General features: G+C 41.6%; 1 protein-coding gene and 1 long non-coding RNA gene across 3 annotated transcripts in view; one reads left to right on the forward strand and one right to left on the reverse strand.

Moving 5' to 3' along the window:
- Window positions 1-24,544, forward strand: part of KCNIP4 (potassium voltage-gated channel interacting protein 4) — an 849,263-nt gene that overhangs the window by 356,068 nt on the left and 468,651 nt on the right. The window lies entirely within an intron of this gene.
- LOC122460099 lies at window positions 236-9,060 on the reverse strand. Its single transcript, XR_006281181.1, has 3 exons — window positions 8,967-9,060; window positions 5,385-5,484; window positions 236-789 (listed from the first exon to the last, which is right to left on the reverse strand). It is a non-coding gene; the product is annotated as an uncharacterized LOC122460099 (long non-coding RNA).

Genomic DNA, 24,544 nt, shown 5'->3' on the forward strand with positions numbered 1-24,544 from the left:
CCGTCTTGTCAATGAAAATATTTAAACCACCAATGTTTTGGTGTGACACAGGAAAGACCCAGTATGAGTGCTCCCTTGATGGCCTACGTGAAACAGATAACTAATAAGTGCCATCCATGGAGTGGAGCACATTCCTGCCAGCAGCATTGATGATGCAGCTGCACAAACAAAGATGTTATGAAATGAAAGAGAGTTTGTTTGTTTGAATAGTTAATTTTTAGGAGATGGGGAGAAATCTCCTAAGACATGAAAGCTGCTATTACACAGCCATACACCACTGGAAAATAACTTTTGGCAAATTTGACCTAAATGACTGGTACCTTGGATCTTATAGGTTGCATTGTCTTTATAGGAGGATAACATTAATAGGGAAGATTAAAGTATAGAGCTGGGCAAGTTCTTCTTTTACTAAACACAAACCTTGTCTGTACTGAGCCTTTATAGAATCTTTAAGCCATGGTTATAGAAAGGTTTTGTAATTATTGGGATGCCAGTAGCCTGCTGAGTGCACTGTGTCTCGGAGGCAACACTGCAGGTACATCAGCAGCTACAGCTTGTAGGCACTAGTCCTAGTGGTGTTCCCAATCACCACTCAGACACGTGGCTCAGGGAAAGGTTTTTACAAGCGCTGGCAGGAAAGGGGATGATTGAAAATACCCTTGGTATGGAGGTTTAAACAGGTATAATTCAAAGTGAGCAATAGTGGTTCTTGTTTGGGTCCCTGGACAGTCCAGTTGAGAGTCAGGGTTCTTCAGGCCTAGTGCCTCAGATGTTTCTCCAGTCCAGTCTCTGTTTAAATAGATAAACACTAGTGAGTTTCCAAGCCAGATTCAGTTAATGTCTCTCACTAGGACCCCTCTGCAGTGGCTTCCTGCCCAGCCACTGCTGCTCCCCCATAAGGTCTAGACAGACCTGCATCCAGCTGTGATGTCCAGCAGTCACAGCCTCTTCCACATGCAGTTCTGTCCATTATTCCTGGGGCTTCTCTCCATCTCCATGCTGCCATACTGCTCCCCTGCCCAACAGGGCCCAGACACTTCCTATTTAAGGACCTTACCAGGGAAGGAGATATACAATTGGGTGAGAGGCTAATGGGAGCTTTAGTCCCCTGCTTTGCAGATCCATCACAATTTTTGTTTTTCAGACCAGCCTGAAAAAGTCCTTTTTTCATTTTTAAGTGGGCTCCAAACCCTTGGTTCAAATGTCAGTTGGACTGTGAACTTGGCTATGGCTTACCTGACTTCTTGTATCTGGCAATAGCACAGGAAAATTAATGCTTTTTTGAAAAGTGATATGAAGATCACACTTCTGAATACACTTTATTTATAGATATTTCTATGGTGCTTGTTGATGTGGTATTTGAGTCCCTCATAACATTAAAGATGTATCACATTATCTCCAGTGGGAGGAGCTCTCTGCCTTACTCCTTTTTATCCTCAAAAAAGAGGAGTACTTGTGGCACTTTGAGACTAACAAATTTATTTGGGCATAAGCTTTCGTGGGCTAAAACCCACTTCATTGGATGTATGCAGTGGAAAATACAGTAGGAAGATATATATACACACAGAGAACATGAAAAAATGGGTGTTGCCATGCCAACTGTAATGAGACTAATCAATTAAGGTGGACTATTATCAGCAGGAGAAAAAAAACTTTAGTGATAATCAGGATGGCCCATTTCAAACAGTTGACAAGAAGGTGTGAGTAACAATAGGGGAAAATTATCATGGGGAAATAGTTTTTGCTTTGCGTAATGAACCATCCACTCCCAGTCTCTATTCAAACCTAAGTTAATTGTATCCAGTTTGCAAATTAATTCCAATTCAGCAGTCTCTTGTTGGAGTCTGGTTCTGAAGTTTTTTTGTTGAAGAATTGCAACTTTTAGGTCTGTAATCGAATGACCAAAGAGATTGAAGTGTTCTCTGACTGGTTTTTGAATGTTATAATTCTTGACATCTGATTTGTGTCCATTTATTCTTTTGGTAGAGATTGTCCGGTTTGGCCAATGTACATGGCAGGGGGCATTGTTGGCACATGATGGCATATATCACTTTGGTACATGTGCAGTGAACAAGCCTCTTATGGTGTGGCTGATGTGATTAGGTCCTTTGATGGTGTCCCTTGAATAGATATATGGACAGAGTTGGCAACAGGCTTTGTTGCAAGGATAGGTTCCTGGTTTAGTGGTTCTGTTGTGTGGTATGCGGTTGCTGGTGAGTATTTGCTTCAGGTTGGGGGGCTGTCTGTAAGCGAGGATTGGCCTGTCTCCCAAAATCTGTGAGAGTGAGGGATCATCCTTCAGAATAGGTTGTAGATCCTTTATGATGTACTGGAGAGGTTTTAGTTGGGGGCTGAAGGGATGGCTAGTGGCATTCTGTTACTACCAGTCCCAACAAAAAGTAGGTGACTTTTGGGTACTCTTCTGGCTCTATCAATCTGTTTCTTCACAGGTGGGTATTGTAGTTGTAAGAACGCTTGATAGAGATCTTGTAGGTGTTTGTCTCTGTCCGAGGGATTGGAGCAAATGTGGTTGTATCGTAGAGCTTGGCTGTAGACAGTGGATCGTGTGGTATGATCTGGATGAAAGATGGAGGCATGTAGGTAAGTATAGCAGTCAGTAGGTTTCCAGTATAGGGTGGTGTTTATGTGACCATCGCTTATTAGCACTGTAGTGTCCAGGAAATGGATCTCTTGTGTGGATTGGTCCAGGCTGAGGTTGATGGTGGGATAGAAATTGTTGAAATCATGGTGGAATTCCTCAAGGGCTTCTTTTCCTGATTATCACTACACAAGTTTTTTTTTCCTCCTGCTGATAATAGCCCATCTTAATTGATTAGTCTTGTTACAGTTGGTATGGCAACACCCATTTTTTCATGTTCTCTGTGTATATACATCTTCCTAATGTATTTCCACTGCATGCATCCGATGAAGTGGGTTTTAGCCCATGAAAGCTTATCCCCAAATAAATTTGATAGTCTCAAAGTGCCACAAGTATTCCTTGGTTTTTTGCTGATATGGACTAACACTGCTACCACTCTGAAACTTGTCTTTTTTATCTGGTTTCTTTCAGGAATAGCTATCTGATGGTGAATTCCTTCCGCATGGAGTGGTGTCATTACTTGGTTGCTTGGGGAATAGTTTGTTTGTTTATGCAGGGCTATCTTGTAGCCCTCCTAAAGATGGTGAGATTTGGGTTCAGTTTGATCTCCTGCAGAAACTAGTTCCCTGACTCTGGGTCCTTCACAAGAATGCTCATCCCTTTACCCCAAAAATGAAACCTCAGTTCTATCAGCCAACTTTTTCATCTTGCTAAAGTCATTTCCTGTTAATCATTAATCAATAATAATTAATAATCTAACACCAAAGGATGATCAGGCTACAGAAAGATACTCAATAATAGAACAGTCACATCTCTGCTGAATTTAGAAAATGCTTCCCAGAGCAGATAGATCCACACATGCTAGCTATTCAATGGCTATTAGCCAGGATGGGCAGGGATGGTATTCCTAGCCTCTGTTTGCCAGAAGCTGGGAATGGGCAACAGGGAATGGATCACTTGATGGATTGCCTGTTCTGTTCCTTCCCTTTGGGGCACCTGGCATTGGCCACTATCAGAAGACGGGATACTGGGCTAGATGGACCTTTGGTCTCAGCCAGTAGGGCCGTTCTTATGGAGCTCTGCTTGAGGCAGTGCACTAAAAATCGCAGTGTGGCTGAGGTGTCATGGGTGGCTGCTCAGGCAAGTCACTAGTAAGTGTTCTATGGATAACAGTATTAAAAGCTACAGCTGAGTGAATAATGTGTATGGGGCTACACTGAAAAATAAGAAAAAAAATCCACTTCAATTTGAACCAAAACAAAATTTTTAATTTTTTTTGTTGAATCTGAAAACTTGAAAAAAAATCACTTAAAATTGATTGAAATGTTTTGAATAGACCTGAAATAAATTTGTTTTGTTTTGCTTTTTGGTGTTTTTGCAATTCGTTTAGAGTCAACAGTATTTTTTTTTGAGCTTTTGTTTCAGTTATGGCTGTTTCAGGTGTTTTTCACCAGTGTGTGTGTGTGTGTGTGTGTGTGTGTGTGTGTGTGTGTTAAAAAAAAATTGGCCAGATTAAAAATTGAAATGACGTTTTGAAAAAAATCAATTCACTGAAAAAAATTCATCCAGTTCTATTAAGAATTGCTATCTTTAGCTATTTGATGATCAAACATAACCAGACAAATGGAGCTTTGAATCTCTGGAAGAGAAGGAGTGAATGGATGAGATATCAGGACACTGGAAATTTCTGGCTAGTTGGCTGTACATCTTAGACCCTCAGAAAATAGCTGGATCTCTTCTGGATTTAAACAGAAACCTGATTTATTGGCTATATAGCAGGCTTTACATTCACATTTTTCTTGTCTCACCAACAGCAAAGAATTGAATGTGTATAGTCCTGTTTGCAGCGTGTGCAATATAGCCATGTCTAACTTGAGGGCTAGGATTCTGGCCAGAAGTTTGGGGGAGAAACTGCTTGTTGTTCTATTTATACATACTACCATTCCTACTTCATATATGTGCCAAGTATATGAATTGAAATATATGTTCCTCCTTCCTGTCAGCAGCCACTGAATGGGATGTTCCTGTCTAGCCACAGGATATCTGCCTTAGGAAACCACTTCTATATACGTCCCAGGGCCATTTATGATGACCACATGGGAAAATGCCAGCATGAGATGCAGTTATTCACAGGCATGAGAGTCATGGTTTTCATGCTTGGTGAATATATGACATTTGAAACACTATCTGAAGCACCAGTCATACAGTGAATTTCCTATTCTGATACAATGAGAAGTCACCTTCCTCATTCTAAATGTTAAAAAAAACCCAAAAATCTAAAACTAAAATATTAATTATTTGAAAAGTCACACACAATTGGCCAAATTCATCATCTTTGTATCTCTGTTGAGTTCAGCAATTTTAAGCTGACACAGTCTTGCATATTTAATGCCTCTCTTTGATTCACTATCTAAAAGTCATTCTCAAAATTTTACAAATCACATTTTCTGACTAGTGTTATTTGCAAACTGTTGTAGATTAAACATAGCTCATGCCTGATCATTCCATTTTCTTTTCTTCAAATTTACACAGGTGTCGTCCCCCCCCTCCCCCCCCCCCGCTTCACTGTTTAAATGATTAACTATAAAGGAGGCTAAAATAGACTAAAGTAATTGCCACTTGTTCCTTTGCCTCATTGTTCCATGCTGTGCTATAAATGTATTTAATCTGGACAGAACCGAGGAGGTAAAACCTAATTTAATAGCTATCAATCAAAGGCAGCAAGCTAGCCAGAAAGACAGTAATGCTATTACTTAGATCTAGCAAGAAAAAACAAGTTACTTACCATAGTAACTGATTCTTTGGGAATGTTGCCTCTGCAGATTCAAACTTGTAGAATGTGCGCCACCCTCCTCTCTCCATTCTGCTAGGCTTTGGGGACTTTCCTGGAAAACAGTGCTTGTCAGGATGTTGTGAGTGACGTTTCATGGTACTGAACATTCATAGCCAAGGTTGTGAAAAGAGCGTATAGCCCCAAACTCCTCAGTCCCTTCAGCCAAACCAAGTGTTCATGAAAGTGAAACTCCAAGGAAGAGGTGAAAGTGGCCAGGTTAATATGAGCAAGAAATACATCAGCTCCAGTTACTATGATAAGCAATAGTTGTTTTTCTTCTTCAGGGTGGGTATTTAGAGGTTTTGGACGTTTATTGAGCAGTCCAATATCCAGGAATGTGGGCTGAGGCTTTCCAGTTCACAAGATTAAAGAACTGCACTCCTAAAGCAAACATCAGATCTAGAGATCTGAGCTGAGAGAGAAGTGAGAGTTCTGTGAATACCATCACATAATAAGCAGTTCTGCAGATTTTTATGATGGAAATATTAGAGGCATGGTATTGATGCCACCTCGGCACTTGTAGAGTGGCTTTAACACACTAAGGAACTATAGCTATTTTAGGTTTCAGTTCACAGCCTGATCCACTTAGAAAGGTTATAAATGGAAATGGCTATACCTTCACTATGATTCCCAAAAGCTAAAAAAAAAAAAACCTAGTTGGCTTCCTCGATGCCCTAATCCAAATACACACAAAGCCTTTTGACATGTAGTGTATTGTGCTTAATTTCCTCCAACCAAGAATGGAGTTTTAGGAAGAGCACTAATGGTCCAATTCAGGTAAAACTCAGACACCACCTTTTGGTATCTATTTGGATACAGGCTCAAGACAATTTTGTCTCCTGGGAATAAGTGAAAGGATGATCAGACAGTGAAGCCACAAGTCGTAATGTACAAAGGCTACCTTGTAGAGGAATTAAACCTTGTTCATCATGGCAGGAATCCCGCATCATTTGAAACTTGTAACACTTTGCATATATACTTATGCCATATGCTAAGATCCTAGTGTTAAATATTTTCTCTGAATAATTCAGTGAGGGAGAATACTGATTGCACTTCTTACATTTTTATGGCCCTTGTAGATTCCTCATTATGTAGATTAAAAAGATTTCTCTGGAGAAGTAATTTTTTATGGATGCTAACCTTAAAACTAAATGACCAAGAAGTCACATCCTTTATGTAGCACATGTTCATTACTGGTTCAGGTAATAGAAATACCATTATAAACTTGATGGCTTTCAGTCAAGACATCTAGAAGAGCTGCTAAGTGCTGCCCAGACAATCTTGGTGCCAGATTTAATGCTTCCTCACCCTTAAGTTCTAGAACAACTTTCAATGCTAATGAATTTGAGCACATCTGCAAGAACAGTACAATATCTCTACTTCCTCAAGTGTTAGCTGAACATATTTTTTAGATTCCAGCAGAAAGCATCTCCTAGAGACTTTTTGGACCTTTTCCAACTTCAGATGAAATCTGTGGAAGTCTTTCCATTGACTTCAGTGAAAGTGGGATAAAGCCCTAGATTCACAATTAAGAATAGATCAGCAAGAAACCACATGTTGCTTTCATCTTTCTAATGCCCGGCAGAATATGTTGTAATGGCCATAACAAGATTAGCGAGAAGTTTACATTTTTTTTGACAACCTAACCAAATTCTACATTTTAGCATTACTTTTGAAAGGAAAGACTAGTGTATATTTTTTGTCCTTGTCTGTGCAGCTGTCAAGAAAAGCCTCAAGTTTTATGCCTTGTGTCATCATTTCATCCTCTCATTTCCCAGTGGTCTTTCCTGTACAGCTTACTCTTTTCCTTTCAACATTCTTGTTCTGAATTTCTTGTCTTGGGGGGAAAAATCTGCTGTTGTGGTAGGAGAGTAAAACTGGTAATGATTCGGAGACCAATACACATCAAAGAAATGTAAATCATGCTTGAAATTCCAAGATAGCCATAAAGAAAGAGGACCCCTGGTGGCTAGCTCGATATTTAATGGACGAGGAGTGGTGAAAGACAGATAGGAGCAGAAGAAAGGAAGGCTATGATGAAGTAGTACTTTGATTATTAGTAGGTATCATTTCCTCTTAGCTGTTTGTACATACATTATGGACATCAGCATAGTTGAGAAACATAATTATCTCAATCGTAGCTTGCAAGTAGTCCAAACTGAGGAGGTAGAGCAGAGTTTTAAAAATGGGACCTTTTCCCAAAATATGCTGGACAATCTTTCTGTAATAAAATAGCTCTGGATGAAAGCACCTCAGTCAACATTTATTAAACAATATTCTGTGGTTGAGTTTCATGGAATTTTTCAGGCACTGTGTATGGTGGCGATATTGCTGTATCGTGCTCAAGCAATGATATTTCTCTGCATGTGGAAATCAGAGGTAGACTTAAAACACAGTTACCCTTTGTCTAACAAGCTATCCACTACGGGGGAGATAGTCATATGGGAGGGGGAGGATGGGGAAGGTAACACCAATGGCAGTAAAGGTATATAGGGGTTTTACCGAGTGATCAAACATAAGCCAATATCTCAGTAGTCTTCTGGAAGTACCCTAGTTTTGCTCTTCCTTCTGCCTTCCTCCTATGTCACTCTCCCCTGCTCATCAAGTACTGGACTGTAGTCCTGCAGTCTGGCTGAAGTGATAAGCAGAGCAGTCTTCAGCTACCAAAGGAGCAGAGTAAGAGTCAGGTTGCAAGAGTAACACTCTGGTTCCTGCTTCCTCCACACTCCTAGGGAAAAATCACCTGTGCCAGCAAAAGGGCTGGTGCAGACTAGTTCGCTGCTCCCTGTGGTGGGTTCAGTATTGGGTGAGCAAAGCTAAGGCTCAACTCTCCCAGCCAGCTCATTCTCCACCCACAGGCTCTGGTGATGCAGATAGCCCATGCAGGAAAAAAGGAGGCTCCTTATACTCCCTTAATACCCCACACAGGCAGGCAGGAAGGCTCATTATTGAGTTTTTGTAAAGTTAATTCTTCTACTTCTATAATGCATGATTTCTCTCTGTGTGGGGCCCTATTTACATTGCAGTGAGTGAGGTGATTCTAGCTCCTGGAGACATACCCAAGCTATCTATCTTTAATCTAGCTATCTTAAAGCCAGCATGGGCTTCAGTGTGTGTTGTACGAGTCCACCTAGAGCCCTGGATTAGTTACTTGGGCAGTTAGCCAATGCTGCGGCGACTTCACTGTTCCAGGGCCCAAACTAGCTGGATTAAATCTAGGTCAGCAATAACCTGTGACTGTGTGTGTTGGTTTCGAGATGTGTTGGTTTCGAGGTGGGAGGATTTTTATTTTGCTGCATGATCAAAAGGATCACATAGCAGCTTCACAGCCACCTCTGGAAAGCTGTTCTCCAAGTACTGTCCAGTGCTTCAGCTGGGAGCTCTGTCTCCACCCCCATTCATTTCTTCAGCCAATCACAGGGAGCAGTAGGGGAGAGCAGATCTTTAGCATTTGTCTCATCTCAGCACTGCAGCAGCCCCATAGCATCCATTTCCACAGGAAGCAGTAGGAAGAAGCTGAGCAGAGGGTCTCACTTCTTTTCCCTGTTTGGTTCCAACCACTAACAGGATGAAGCAGAGGGATGTGGCTTCAGATCCTGTCTTCTGCCGCAGACTGTAGCAACATGATATGTAGGGAAAAGGGGACAGAAAGTAGGAGCCTCAGAACCATCTTTGCTCTGCTCTTCATTCTGGAAGTTGGGGGATATCAGTATTAAACTCAGATCCCTCCATCTCTAACGAGCTAAAGCTAACACCAAGAAAGCACTAACAACACACACAAGTGTTAGCTTTTCTTCTAAAATCCAGTGTTTGAACTGAAGGGAATGGAAGGGATTTCCTAGCATTCGAGTGATATTCATCCTTTGTCTGGATATTGCGATACCATCCAATTTCAGGGGTGACGCTTATCCCTGGTTATGGCTGACTTTTAAATGTGATCTACCCAGCAGACTGACCAAGAAATCCTTTGATTTAAAAATACCAAATTGGGGTTGATTAGTTGCAGCACAGCAGTGTTCAGTCAGAGCTGAATTGACTTGGGGCAGTTGCACATATGCCAGAAGATGTTACTGTTTGCACATGTTGTAAAATATTTGTTGGTCATTGTCATTTCCCTTTCCCCTCTTCTGACCGATCACTGAATGAAAACAATTGTATGCTGATTTAAACTTCCAGGGAAAATTCTTTCAGGGCAAATTAACTCTACTCTACAATGTAGCCGTCCCACAATGACTGGTGTGACCCGTAAGCAGCCCGTATCTGAGTTGTCTGGCTCATAGTGTTTTAACTTCCCACCAGTTCTCTGAAGCTTTTCTATCATATTGTGTCTATGGCAGAAAACATGGAAGAGAAACAAATACGTTGTATTAGTTTGTTCTGGGTAGAAGACACCAGTGTGGATTGTGTTCATATCAAGGTCATTGAGCCAGCAGCATCAGTCTGAAAGCTCATTTGTTACTGAACTTCACCAGAATGCAAGCCTTAATAGGTCAGCCTCCAAAAAAGATAAATTACACCATGTTAGAGGGCCTTTGAAGGGTTCTCGCTGAGTTTGATCCTAGGAGGCTTATACAATGGGACATGCCTGAAACTGGAATCTCACTCTAACAACTTGATCCTTGGAGGATTATGTAATACTTTTCTTCATAGAGGGCTATCTAAAATAAAGTAATTGTGACTTAGGAAAAGAAACCATTTTTTTCCACTGGGTTCCCTTGAGGAGACAATTGATAAACCTGAATTTTACCCTACCTGAAAAACTCCTTTCTCAAAATATCTCTGTGACCACAAAACATCTTTTGAGCTGCCCCAAATTAGAGCTGCAGAATAACTAGTTCAAACCCATGGCAGTAGGTTTCCTCTGATACTGGCATTTAAGTTCCTATCTTTAAAATGTGCTGCAGTCCAAAGTGAACTTTTACCAAAAGCTTCAAAGCAGCAGGGGGCAATCCAGATGGCTGTAAATTTCAAAATTCAGATAGTGTGACGTGCACTAAGCAATGTCATTAATTGTTTACTGCCTTGTAAACTTCATTACTTGCCTAAAGAAATCCACTGTAAGGAGCATATTTGCCACATCTAAATAACAGAAGAGAAGAAGTTTTCTGTAGACCTACCATTGTGCTATACCTTAACCATGGAAGAACAGGGTTTTTCACAGCATACAACTAATAGGGGGCATGATCAAAATAATTACATATGTTGAAAAGCATTGGCAAATGACACGAGAACCTCCAGCCATAGGTATGAAACATCTACTGTCTCTGCATAACATAGCCATATCTTCAGTGATAAGAGGGAGCCCTGTCTCCCATGCCATACTCCTCTTGACATCCCCCAACTCATGTGACCCCTCTGACAGGGTGCATAGAACACATGTGGATGTTTTCTGTAGTCATGCTTGGAGAAGGAAACATCATGTAGACCAGCTTTTGCTGGAGTCCTCCATTCCCCTCTAATGTGCTGTCAAGGTACCTTCCCCACTCTGAACTCTAGGGTACAGATGTGGGGATCTGCATGAAAACCTCCTAAGCTTACTTTTACCAGCTTAGGTTAAAACTTCCCCAAGGTACAAACTGTTTTACCTTTTGCCCTTGTACTTTATCAAAGTGTATTTACAAACGTCTAACAAAGGTTACTGGGAAAGAGTCTGTTTGGAAACGTATTTTCCCCCCAAATCCTCCCAAATGTTACACCCCCTTTCCTGGGGAAGGTTTGATAAAAATCCTCACCAATTTGTATAGGTGACCACAGACCCAAACCCTTGGATCTTAAGAACAATGAAAAAGCATTCAGTTTCTTAAAAGAAGAATATTAATAGAAGTAAAAAGAATCACCTCTGTAAAATCAGGATGGTAAATACCTTACAGGGTAATTAGATTCAAAACATAGAGAATCCCTCTAGGCAAAACCTTAAGTTACAAAAAGACACAAAAACAGGAATATCCATTCCATTCAGCGCAGCTTATTTTTTCAGCCATTTAAAGGAATCAGAATCTAGCTAGATTACTTACTAAGTTCTAAGACTCCATTCTTGTTCTGTCTCTGGCAAAAGCATCACACAGACAGAGAGAGAGGTTTCTCCCTCCCCGCAGCTTTTGAAAGTATCTTGTCTCCTCATTGGTCATTTTGGTCAGGTGCCAGCAAGGTTATCTTAGCTTCTTAACCCTTTACAGGTGAAAGGGTTTTTCCCTCTGGCCAGGAGGGATTTTAAAGGTGTTTACCCTTCCCTCTATATTTATGACATGTGCCATACCTCTCCCACCCCTCACACACTGCTGTGTTAATGAGTTTTTGATGCAGTGGAGCTTTTGGTGGCTATGCAGTGATGAGGGAACATGGTCATATATCCCTTCTATGGGGCGTTCAAGAACCAATTCCTGTGTGATTACCAGCCATCAATAGTTTACTAAAATTAAAGCTTTCTTGCACGTATTAAGGATAATACAACAGTGGCAACTCCCTAAGTAGTCAGAGAGAGAGATCATTTTGTACTGCTTAGTTAATAATTTGTGCTTTCAGAACAATAGAGCAGAATCATGGAGTCGTATGCTGTTCACTTATTCCCATGATCTAAGACAAAGCCAGTACTCCAGCTCTAATGGCCTACCACCCTTGTCAGTGCAGCTGATTGAATTCATGATTGAATAACTGATATGATGAATTCTGCCTTTTTCCCCCTGTTTGTGAATTATTCACCAACAGATTTTATTTGTGCAAATTAAATTGTCCCACAAACAGTTTATGCAAACAAATTTCAAACTATTGTCTCTTTATGATCTGTTCATGTCAACTCTTTGTGATGTTTGGTTGGTCAGCTAAACCACCTTGTATTGTTTCTGCTCTATGCCTGAAACTTTCTAAGAAGAATAATGAATTGGATTTTGTACACAAATATCTTTCCTCACACACAAATATAGATTCATAGATTTTTAAGACCAGAAGGGACCACACTGATCTTGCCCAAACTCCTGCAAAATTTAGGCCAGAGAATCTCATCCTATAATTTTTGCATTAAGCCCACAACTTCTGCTTTGAGCTGTAGCATATCGTTTAGTCTTAAATTAAAGACTTAAAGTGATAGAGAATCCACTACATTCATACAACGTAAATTGTTCCAATGGTTAATTATCCTCACTCTTAAAAATTGTGCCTTATTTCTCGTCTGAATTTGTGTAGCTTCTGTCCATAGGATCTTATTTTGTCTTTTTCCTCTAGATTAAAGAGCAATCCACTGTTGGAAATCTCTTCTCCATGCACGTATTTCTAGACTGTGACTAAGTTACCCATTAACCATCTCTTGGAGTTACTAAATAGACTGAACTTTTTAGTCTCTTCTATAAGGCATGTTTTCCAGACCTAGAACAATTCTTGCAGATCTTTTCTAAACCCTTATGGGTATCTTTTATGAACAGCAGGCATTCCTTAAACATTTGTGCAAAAACGTGCTTACATGAATGGTCATGAATTGGGTCATGAAATCAGTTGAAGCTCTCAACAGGATTTTTCACTCTTTTCTTAAATTCAGTTACTGAGAAACATACCCTAGCAGAGTATTTACCTTTATCATGCATTTTATAGGTAGGTCAGATAGCAGTGCCATAGGACAAAGAGAAGCCAATAAGAGGACACTATATTTAACAAAGCATAGGAAGCCATTGTGGACAACTGCATTGGTCAGCTATCTAATGAGATGCAACTGAATGGCACAAACACAAACAAATAGCATGCATATAGGATATTGTATCTGTTTATAAGAAAGCAAACATTAAATATTCAACAGAATTTACGTGTTTGTTCTATTAGAGAAGCAACCTTGATTGTAAGTAAAGCTATGGGCACTGATTCTTCAGTGCATTAAGTCTTCTTGCCCATTCTCCCTATGCAAAGTACACCTGGTGCATCCAGCTACTTGAGGATTCCACTTTCATATGAAATGAATCATAGCTTGATGTAAAACTGCCTTAGTTACCTCTTCCCCTGGCCCTAGTCATGACCTGTATTCTATGGACAAGGGGACATAAGATGTAAAGTTGCTCTGGGTACCAGTCCCCAGCCGCAAAGACAACTCCTCAGGGCCAGTGGTAAATGGTGCATTTGGCTGCTCTAAGTTGTGTTTGGAACTGGCCAAGCATTTGCCAACCCTGGGATTAAGGGTCACAAAGTGGTATTCACACCACTTTTGCACTTACTCCCTCCAAGTTGTCTAATGCTCTTCAGATGCAGCCCAGGACCTAAGTCTCAGTAATTATTACACTTAGCCAGATTCCCAGGGCTGCATATTTTTTTCTGCTTACATGACAGGTGGGAGCTGAAACTCACACTCACACACACACACACACACACACACACAAAATCCCAAAGTGCTTCCTAAGTTGTCTTGAGTTGGGCACCAAAAAACTGAGGAACCCAAAACAAATAGAAAAGGAGTGCTTGTGGCACTTTAGAGACTAAGGTGCCACAAGTACTCCTTTTCTTTTTGCGGATACAGACTAACACAGATGCTACTCTGAAACCAAAACAAATAGTCGCTTCTGAAATTTTTTCCATAAGCAATTTGTTCCTCAGCTTCCAACATTACTTGGACTGATTATATTATCATATAGTCCTCTGGGTTTACATGGCTTAGGGCCAGATATTTAAAGATATTTAGGCTCCTAACCCCTTTAAAAGTCTGGCCCTTAATTCTCTGCATACCCCAAAGCACATAACTCAAAATGAGCTATGTGGTCGTAATTAATAATGAGCTGTATTAACTGGAATTAAATGACTTTTTTATCTCCTCTTTGTGAGTGACTCTTCAGTCTTAGGTTAATTGAAAAAAAATCTCTCAAATCTTCAGGTAGGCAAAGAAGATTTTGTTGCATGCCAGTGCCACACAAAAGATAAACAGTTATTGAAGTTCTGAAAAATACATTCTCCTCTAATGAATATAACTTGGGTTGAATGTCTGCCTATTGATTAGCTACTTTTAAATGGTTGCTAACAATTCAGTTGAGAGGAAATCCTTCAAGCAACATATTACAACAAATTTGATTCAGTTTCATATTTCTATTTCAGCAACAAGGCTAATATAAAAATCAGTGTGAATATAAAAACCACCACAACAACCTAAAATCCCTTGCTATGATTGATTGCATTAGTTATAGTATTTCTTCAGGTGTAATCAGGAATATTTGTCTTTGTGACATTGCAACAATGATATGGGGTAAAATATGCTAATATGCCTATCTTGGTTTATAAAGTGTTATTAGTCTTTTGTTTTTTTTCAATCTCTTAATTAGTGACAATTGTTTGAAGTCATCCATTTTAGTACACATTTATGCAAATATTGCAGATTATTAACTATAGTTTCAAAAGAGTCGCATTTATCAGCTGTTATCAAGAAATGTTTTGTAAGGCCTGATTCTGTCACCTTTACTCACATGGAGTAAAACCTTAATCTGTGAATAACTCCACTGGTATTGAAGAGAAAGGCACTACTCTGTTTGAGTAAGCAGGACAGAATTGTGCTCAGTGGGACTTTAAATAAAATGTGTTATACTAAAGGTATGTAAATGAACTCTCCAGCCACATAATTCTTCAGAATACTCAAAGATCATTTTGCAATGACACAGAATGAAGAAAACAAAATAGCTATAGACTTGCTAAGTGGCTAGAGGTAAATAAAACTTTGCTTCTATTATAAATGATTTATTCTTAATGATGTATAAAAAGAGATTCCAGAGTTAATACCAAAGGAAATCAAAACACACTATAAATATTTAACAAATCTCTTTTCTAAGAGATTAAGAATATTTTTCTCAGCTCTGTATTAAGGAGTGGCTCATAATTGTGTTGAACTATAGGGATTTCCGGAAAGGACTCTAAGATACTCCTCTGAGGGCATATTTTCCCTGCAGAGTTAGCCCAGGTTCTTACCTCGGTGTTGCCTTTAATCTTTTTCCCACCTACCCACACAAAAGCTTCTCATCTGAGTTTAGTGTTATGCAGATATGGAAATTTGCTGTAATATGTTGGGAGATCTTATTGCATCATGTTTTAAATAGCTTTGGAGTCCATTGTATTATGAATACAAAATGTATATATTATGGGATTGTAATAACTTTGAGAGGAGGGGGATGTGGCCCGTGTAAACTCTGAAAAGTGTCATGAGCTTCAAAGGACTATTTTAAACAATATGCTAGACAGGGAGGAATTTTCGGTATAAACAAAGTTAAGTAGGTTTCCCAGGAAATACCAGGGGGAGGAAAATTCAAATTCCCACCTCCACACCTAACCTTATGAAGCTACACCTTGAGAAGAGCACAGTTGTCTGGTTGATTGCCTATTCACCTGTGATGATCAAAGACCGGGCTGCATAAAGGAGGGATTCACAGACTCATGGGTGTGCTTGTTCTCCACTAACAGCTATTATGAATTTATAACAAGAGAAAATCCCTTGGTGGGGTTTGAAAGATTGATCACTGGTCAGAGCCCTTGTTGGAGTTTGAGGGTGATCTCTGGAAAACTTATTAGCATGCATATGGGTTCTTTTATTGTTTTCAGTAGCTTTCTTTGTAATTCTTTCACCTTAAGAATAAATGTGGTTGCTTAGAGAGGGTTGTGTGGTAACTTCTAACTGTAGGCAATTGTGCTGTTTATTGTCTGGGGGGGGAGGGGAAAGCAGGCCTGCTGGGTAGTCTCACTTGCTGGGGAACTCACAGTGTAGGAAGGGAACTATGCTGCCTGGGAAAACCCCAGTCAGGAGGGAGGGAGACACAGGTCTCTGCCCAAGAGAGGTGATGGCCGAGGAGCCAGAAGCCTTGAGTGGGTGCTTTTTTTGGACTGTGAGGGGAAAATACATTTGCAGTCACAGAAGACTCTTTCCTTCCCATGCTGGGGATGGGGGGAACAATCTAAAGGGGAGGACATGTGACTGCTCCACATGTCTCCTCTGCCCAGTGACCCACACACACACACTCAGCCCACAGCCACTGTGCTCTCCCCACCCCATGAAACCTGTGGGTGGCTCTTTGTCCTTCTCCTGCTTCACCCAATCCCCAGCACATTCAGCCGCTCTCCCTGGGAGCAGGGACCGGGCAGGGAATGGGACAGAGCTGCTTCTCACAGGGCTGAAGCTGGCCACTCCTGGTCACTGCTCTGTGCAGTGCAGCAGCTGCCTGAGAGAGCCTGGCTGGTGAAGTTGCAGCAGCGGTGGCAGGCCGTCCCCCCTCCTGGGCCTGGTTGCCAGGGACAGGGGACGAGTGAGCTGGAAACATGCCCAGCAGGAGGGCCTGAGAAGATTCCAATTTGCTCAGCCCCTGTTCCCGGCAGCCCGGCCCAGGTGGGGGGTGGCCTGCCCCTACCACCGCAGCCTGACTTTTGCAGGCAGCCACCACATTGCACAGAGCAGCGACCCGGAGTGGCTGGTGTGAGAAGCGACTGCTCCTGCCCCTTCTACTCCTTTCCCAGGCCCAGCTTCCAGGGTTGGGGGCTGAGCATGCTGGGAGGCAGGCACAACAGGAGAAAGACAGAGCCCCTCGCTATTCCCCCGGCAGGCCAAGCAGAAATCTTGGGTGGGGAGGGGGCTTGATTTCGCATGCCCTCCCTCCATGTCACCTCTGTTTGCAGTTGCTCTTAACTATAACAAGTGTGCTTTCAAGCTTTGCAAGTATCACAGTTGCATGTTGTCTAAATTTTCCATCTAATTGAGTAGTCTGGACCAAATATGATCCTCACTGGATGCATGTATATGGGTAGTACTGAGAAATAAGGAACCCTTCTCACTCCCTTGTGCTTGCTACCTATGTTGCAGATAATGGCCATGTGGGGAAGAGAGAACAGCAGCTGCATGGCCCGTAATCCCCTCTCTGGGCAAGAAATGGATGGAGCTTTGGCTCTGCCACCTCCCAATCACATTGGGTAGACACAGATGGGGCAGTAAGCTACACCAAGTAATGGGCTAGAGTAGCTTTTTTTCTTCCAGGAGCAAGGGAAAAGCAGGGACCAAATTGTGGCTGAGATCCCTAGAGTTGGGTTCCACCTGGAGAGAATTTAAGAGGGACAGTGTACTGAAGCCAGCAGGGTAATTCTCTTTGCTGTAGATTTGCTGTGGATTAATAGGGGGCTTTTGTCTCTAGGATTATCTATCCTGCATATTTAAGGCCTGATCCTGCCCCACTGAAGCAAAAGACACTAAAGTAAATATAAAACAAAAACAAGGAAAGAGCTAGTATGGATGTTTGATATCTATGCAAGGCATGTTCATGGCTAATACTCTGGAGAAATTATTCCAAATAAATTTATCTCTGTGCAAATATGATCCCTGTTATGCTGCCAGGGTCAGTGACCTCAGCTGTGATCTGCTGAGTGAGTGTTGCTCACAGAAGGAAACCTGTTGGGGGCCAGCATGAGTTCCAAGTTTGGGAGAATAGGGGAGGAAATAAATAAAAAAAGAATCGATATGTAAGTGGCTTTTTGGATTACTTCTTTTGCTTTTTTACTTCATAATTTTATCAGGTTTGCCAAGATGCCTCAAGAGGAGAGAATAATGACTGAAATTTCAAACAAGAAACCAGCTGTGCATTCAGAGTACATATATGCAAACCTAAGAAAGAGTAAGGGCTGGATACAGCTCTGCGCATGTTTTCTGTTTAATGGTCCAAATCATGCCCCCAGACAAGTGCCCCTTAGTGCTGCTTGGCTACACACAGAGGAAATAAAGCTGGGTTCCTGAGAATTTCTCAATTCAAGGGTTCCCTTCCCTACCTAGTGTGAAACTCATTAGCGTGGCTCAGAGGTGTGCTTTTATTCTCTGGCAATCCCAGCCGGTGTAACAGCCCCTTGAAGGCCATTGCAGCAAGGGGTAAGTTAATGCTTCAGGGGTCTGGCAGCAGGATTGAGTCTGTTATGTCCTGAATGTGCCCATTTCTTTTATTCCAAGTGTTTGTGGAGGTATTTGCAAGGAAGAAGCAACAGACTTTTGTGGGAGAAGTCCTACTTTTGCCTACCTTAAGGGCAAATGTGGCTTGGCTGGATCCAAGGTTAGGGTATTTTTTATCATAAGAATTGTAACATGGTGGTACCATATAAATATTAATGTGGATGGGGTGGGAGAAAAGTAATTTGACATAGTAATTGTACTCTTTTATAAGGTAATGTATTGTTGCTAGGATGGCATGGACTTCGTAGATTTTAAGGTCAAAAGAGACCATTGTGATCCTCTAGTCTGTCTCCCTGCATAACCCAGGAGGATAACCATAATTACAGTTAGCTTTGAAACAAAGCTGGGCCTATAAAATATTAGTCAATATTTTAAAAGATACATTCATCATTCCTGTTATGAAATTGTTTTTGATCCTACAAACTTAATCACCCAACGAAGCATTACTCAAATGACTAAGTGCATGCAGCATCTTTGTATCAGGCAACCTGGAGGGTGGAATGGCCTTTTGGCTAGAGCATGTGGACTCCAGTCCCTGGCTTGGTTGCAGAGCTTCATGCTCGGTCTACACTGGCAACTGAACGACAACACTTTTTTCTTTCAGAGCTGTTTACAAAAACACTCACCCCCAAAAGACCAAAGTTTTGCTAACGACAAGTGCCAGTGAGAACAGCGCTTTGTCGACAGAAGTGCTCTCCTGCTGACAAAGCCTAACGCCACTCGGTAGGGGTGGAAGCTTTTTGTCAGCAGGAGAGCCAACAAACAGTGGCTACCCTGTGTGCCTTTTAGCAGGATGGCTGTAGTGACACAGCCATGTTGCTAAAGGCTGCGTAGTGTAGACATACCTCAGTGTTTAAGGCCGGGGGGAGGTAAGGAGGGGGACCTGGCCCTTCCTCTCCACAGGATCCCAGCCCAGGGCCCTGTGTTTGTCAACTCCTGAAGAGGGACAGCTCCCCTGGCAGAGATTAATAGAATTTATACATTCACTGCCCTGGGCTACTTCCTACCAGTCTGTTTAGTTTGGGGCATGGCCCTGTCATGTCTCTGGGCTTCACCACTCAGTTGCTTCCAAAGCCGGTGGCTCCTAGGTCTCCTCCAGAGTATCCTACAGCTCAGGGAGAAACCATGCTTCCCTTCAGGTGGCTGCCTTGGCAAGGATGTTACTGTCCCTTCCCCTCAGTTAGGGAGGTGACTAGCTCCTGCCCCTTCACCAGTCATCCCCAAGCTGAGCCTGGCTCTCTCCTTTTCTCTTCCTTCCAGGTCTGGCACTGGCTGCAGGTATAATGGGGCAGGGCTAGCTGGGCCCAGAAACTCACTTTAACCCTGGCTGTGCTGGCTGGTAGTTGCTCTGCTTCACCACAATCCTCTTAGTCAGGGTAGCTGCAAATGAGCTGCTTTCTTGCAGTATCCTGTGTACTTTTCTAGCCACGATGCTTGCCTGCAGCATGGATTTGAAAAGAGACCTTTTCTTAAATGCTAAAATGGATTGTGTTGAAAAGTTAAGGGAACGGTTGGATAGGCAGTTCTATAAGTACTGGGAGCATGGGTAATTGACTGAAGTTACATTTTAAGCTTCTCTCTAATAGATGGGAAATGTGCTTCCAAACTTCCAGCTATTTGTTTTTAAATTCCTAAATCTTTGAAAAATAAATACCTAGAAATTTCTCACCAAATGTTCACTTTTGGATAATTTATATGCACAGACACATTAAAAATGACAACTCCATGATAAACAGCTTTGTTTTCCCTCTAGAGTTGTCAGCATCAAGGATTAAACTGTGGAAGAATTCACATCATCTTGTTAAAGCTCTGTGCTGTGACATGTACAGGCTGCTCAACAGTTAAAATAGAGCAACTAAATAATGTTGTAGGGTTTATTTTCAGAGAAAACTGTCTATCAGGACAACCATGCCAAAGTTTACTATGCATAGTGTAATATGAAGTGAACAAGTATGCATGTCTTTAAAACATATTAGCCCCAGAAGTAAAATTAATGTCATTAGTTAACAGTAATTATTTATTATTTATTGTGGTAGCTGCCAAAGGCCCTGCTCTTGATCAGGCCTCATTGTGCTAGGCACTGTATGAATACAGGAAAATATAGTCCCCGCTCCAAAAAGTTTACAATCTGATATAAAATATGAAAAAAATCACAACAATATTTGTTGTCAGAAAGTGCTAGTTCAAGAAAAATAATCAGTATAATATCTTTACATAAGAATTTGATTAACTGGCTGATTTCTTATAGGAATGGTGGCCAAGGTGGGTCTTCAGAGGAGATTTGAAGGAGGAGAGGGTAGTGGCCTTAGGGGTCAATCTAGAGTACATGTTTCATATATAAAAGGCTGTCTGTAAGATGCAGAGATGTTTTATAACATTCTGGGAGATGAGGCTGGCATCCTTGTTGGAACAGGATGGGGGATGAGGGGTGTTGAGCGTGATAAGAGAAAAGATCAAATAAGTAGAAAGGAATAAGGCTATGAATGGCTTGGGGAATGAGATGATGCCTCCTATCTGTTTGTGTTGTGTGTCCACTGGTGGCACTACTGGCACATTGGTGAGCGCTTTATGCTTTGTTGCACTGTCTCCTTGGTTAGTCAGTAGGGCTTCCCCTATTATTTCTGGGTCTAGATCCGACTGCCACAGGAAGGAATCTCCGAACTTTTTCTATCCACACATGAATCTCTAGGAGTTTCTCTTTGCCTTCCTTGAGGGATGTTGGGGTTTGGTGCAGCAATATGTTTGTGGTGCAGCTTACCTGATTTGATTTTACTTGTTTATGTGTGCCCATTGGGCACTCTGTGCCAAAAACGCATGATCCAGGGAGGCAGCTGTATCAAGTGTCATGCCCTGGCAATGCTTGCATGGTGTGGGGAGCTTAAACATATTTAGCAGCCGTTACTATGTAATATCTCATAGGAGGTGGGCTCTTGTAGGCCAACATACCTGTTACCTGGCTATCCAATCCATGGGTAGGATTCAGCAGTGGCACCTACCTCTGCTGTTCCCTCAATGGCTACAGCACTCTTGGTTCAGTTTGGTATAGGCTTCTTGCCTGTGGGTCAAACTGTTGTTAATAAAAATGCAGGTGCTGTGGCAACACACCACATATATGTCACCTCACGTATCAGGTCTGCTGCTTAGTAATGTTGTTTCACTATAAACTGCAGATTACATTTCAGATAGAAACAGCCCCTTTCTTGATCACTGGTAATAGCCTTCCATGAATGTGTATCATTTACCTTTTTATTTGTAGCAGCTGAGGATGATCTATAAATAGATGTGTGAAATGATGGACAGTTCATGGTTTGTTGGCATGGAATCAAGACATGACAAAAGGGGCTGTATGAGCCAATTGCATTACCGTGGAAGCTTTAGCACTTCATAACTCCTTTGCCTCCCTTGTCTGTCTAATTTTCTCAGTTCACTTTAATTGTTATGGATGAAGTGTATTTCATACTGTAAAATCTACCTGCCCGTGTTAAGTGAAAGTGTCAGACATGATTTAAATGGGTATATAATCATAACATCTAATGAGAACGCACATACACCTGCTGAGGTTTTCAAAGCAAAAAGTAGTAGATATGCAGAATTTTTAAGTAAATTTTCAGCCTGTGTATAAATTTGAATATACGTACATAGGTTTGCTTAGAACATGAGAATGAGATGCTCAGAGAGAAGGGAAAATGGAGGAAAGGAAAAGAGGAGAGAGAGAAAATAGGAAATAGTAAGACCCCAGCATTTAATTCTCTTCCCCTTCCTTCCCTGCCTACCATCAACATTTCATTTTTCTCCTCCCTGGAATTTTATTTTAACTCCTCTAAAACATGTTGTTTTATTTACATCCTTTTCTTCCTCTGTCATTTCAATTTAACTCCCCCCCCCACACACAAATACACCATTTCACACAACTGCTCCCAAGTGTTTTGTTTTAACTATGCCCCACAAACACAAGCCCCACCCCCGAGGCACCACCCCACAACATCTTATGTAAACTACCCTTCCTATACTCCCACCCCTGGACATTGCATTTTGAACTCTCCCTGACCATCATTTCATTTTAACTCCCCCCCCACCACTTTGTTTTAAACCCCACACGCTCTCAAAGCATTTCATTTGAATCCCTCCCTCAGTTTTAGAAAGCTGGAGACTGGGAAGTGATGGGAGTCTTCTTCCCTCTCCTTTGGTCACAGTGGTGGGAGAGCGAGAGCACAAGCTGCAGAGCTGGCAGGATCATCAGCTCTGCAAGTTCCCCACCCCTTTATGGGTATTCTTGCCTCCCACGCCTTCGTCTTCAGGGAGGAGGGATAGCTCTGTGGTTTGAACATTTGCCTGCTAAACCCTGAGTTGTGAGTTCAATCCTTGAGGAGGCCATTTAGGGATCTGGGGCAAAAACTGGGGCTTGATCCTGCTTTGAGCAGGGGGTTGGACTAGATGACCTCCTGAGATCCCTTCCAACCCTGATATTCTATGATTCTATGATTAATAAGATGTTGGACTTGCCCCTCTTCTGAGAGCCCGGTACCACGTTATGAGGCCTCTGGATTACTCACCTTGCTACCCAAAGCCTTCTCTCCCCCTGACTCCCCTTCTCCAGTACTGTGCTGCCCAGGACCCTCCATCTCCTGAAACCCCTCCCTTCACCCCAGCTCTCAGGTCAGGGTTGCACAGTTTAGTAGCACTCTCAGCCCTTTGTTTACACTGCGGGAAGGGCAGCTGGAACCAGCAGCTTTGCCTGCTACACATGCTGAGGGGCTGGGGTTGTTCTGTGTATGTGGTAGCATGGATTGGCTGCTGTTTCCTAGGAAGTTGGGGAATGGAAAAAGAACAGCCCATCAAAGGGGATTTCACCATAAACTAGGTGATTTCTCCCAGAAACACAGATGGGTCAGAACATCTGCAGTCTTCCAGGGGATAACCCATGGCATTGGCAGGTCTGCAAATGTGTTTTTTTGCAATTAATTTTTTTTCAAACATATCTATTTCTTACAGCAAGTTTCATTTGGTAGGGAAAACATCACTTTTTAGCTTCTAACTATACTTGGCCCTGCTTAAAGAACAGTCACTCAGTAGATCACATGAAATCAGGATACTGTTAAATTGTAGCATTTAATGTATGTCACTTCTAATGCCATACAGTGGCTTTCCTTCTTTTCCCATTACCCAAACCTGGTAAATTCATCTCCTTCTGCGTTCCTTTCAACCATCCTTAACCCACAAACTGGAGCCAGAACTCCACTGGGCTAAGTTGTTGTTACACCTCTCTGGGAAAACAGAGAGATCTTGCAAGGAATGGAAAGGGTGCCCATTCTGTCCCCAGGATTTTCCTCCTGCCAGATTTCAAGTTTCTGCTCCAAAACATGTAGCTCTTCAAGGAAAGTTTTTAGGGAAAAATATAGCATTGGCAAAACTGCCTAATTTTCACTAGCTTCAGTCTCAGAAACAACGGTATCATTTTCATTTAAACTTCAAAAGGAAACTTCAACCAGAGGCAGAGAGTAAACATGAAAAAATTCAGCCTGAATGGATAAGGTTTATAAGCCACTGAAAATAGCGGCTTATCATGGAAAGTATTAGGCAATCTTAACCATGGGTGTCCCTACCAGATCTACCTTTTACATGCCCTACCCTATTATTGGATGAACACATTGTTGGCATATGTACTGCTCCCTTCACTTGGAAGGTTGTCCTTACCTTTGGTATTGTGGATAGGATTTCACAAATCTTGGACCATCTTCAGTTTAAAGCATAATTCATTGATTCACCATGTTCAGTTTCAGGAAACAGTAATCCATAGTTTTTATGATGTATTTATTATTGTTATTGTTTTATTTTATAATGCATCTGTCAACAAATATCCTAGAAACATGTTCAATTTAAAATAAAAACATATCTTCTAAATCTCACACAGTGTCATAACATCAACTAAATAACTCACCAGCCTCCAAACTCTAAGACTATCCCGTCTACCTTTCCCCACTGAAAAGTCTGTGGAAATAGACAGCCTTTTATTTGCCCTGAAGGTAATCAAATAAGGGTTCTGATGCACCAAGGGGGGATAGGCATTTTCAATTGAGCGCACTGAGCCCTGATGTATTTGGCATTCCACAGACCTATAAATCTAGAGCCTTTGTAGTGTCTTAGCTAATCTCAACTTCTGTGATATGACATGAAGAGAGAGGGAGTT

The sequence above is a fragment of the Dermochelys coriacea genome, chromosome 4, assembly GCF_009764565.3.
Source record: "Dermochelys coriacea isolate rDerCor1 chromosome 4, rDerCor1.pri.v4, whole genome shotgun sequence".
NCBI lineage: Eukaryota > Metazoa > Chordata > Testudines > Dermochelyidae > Dermochelys > Dermochelys coriacea.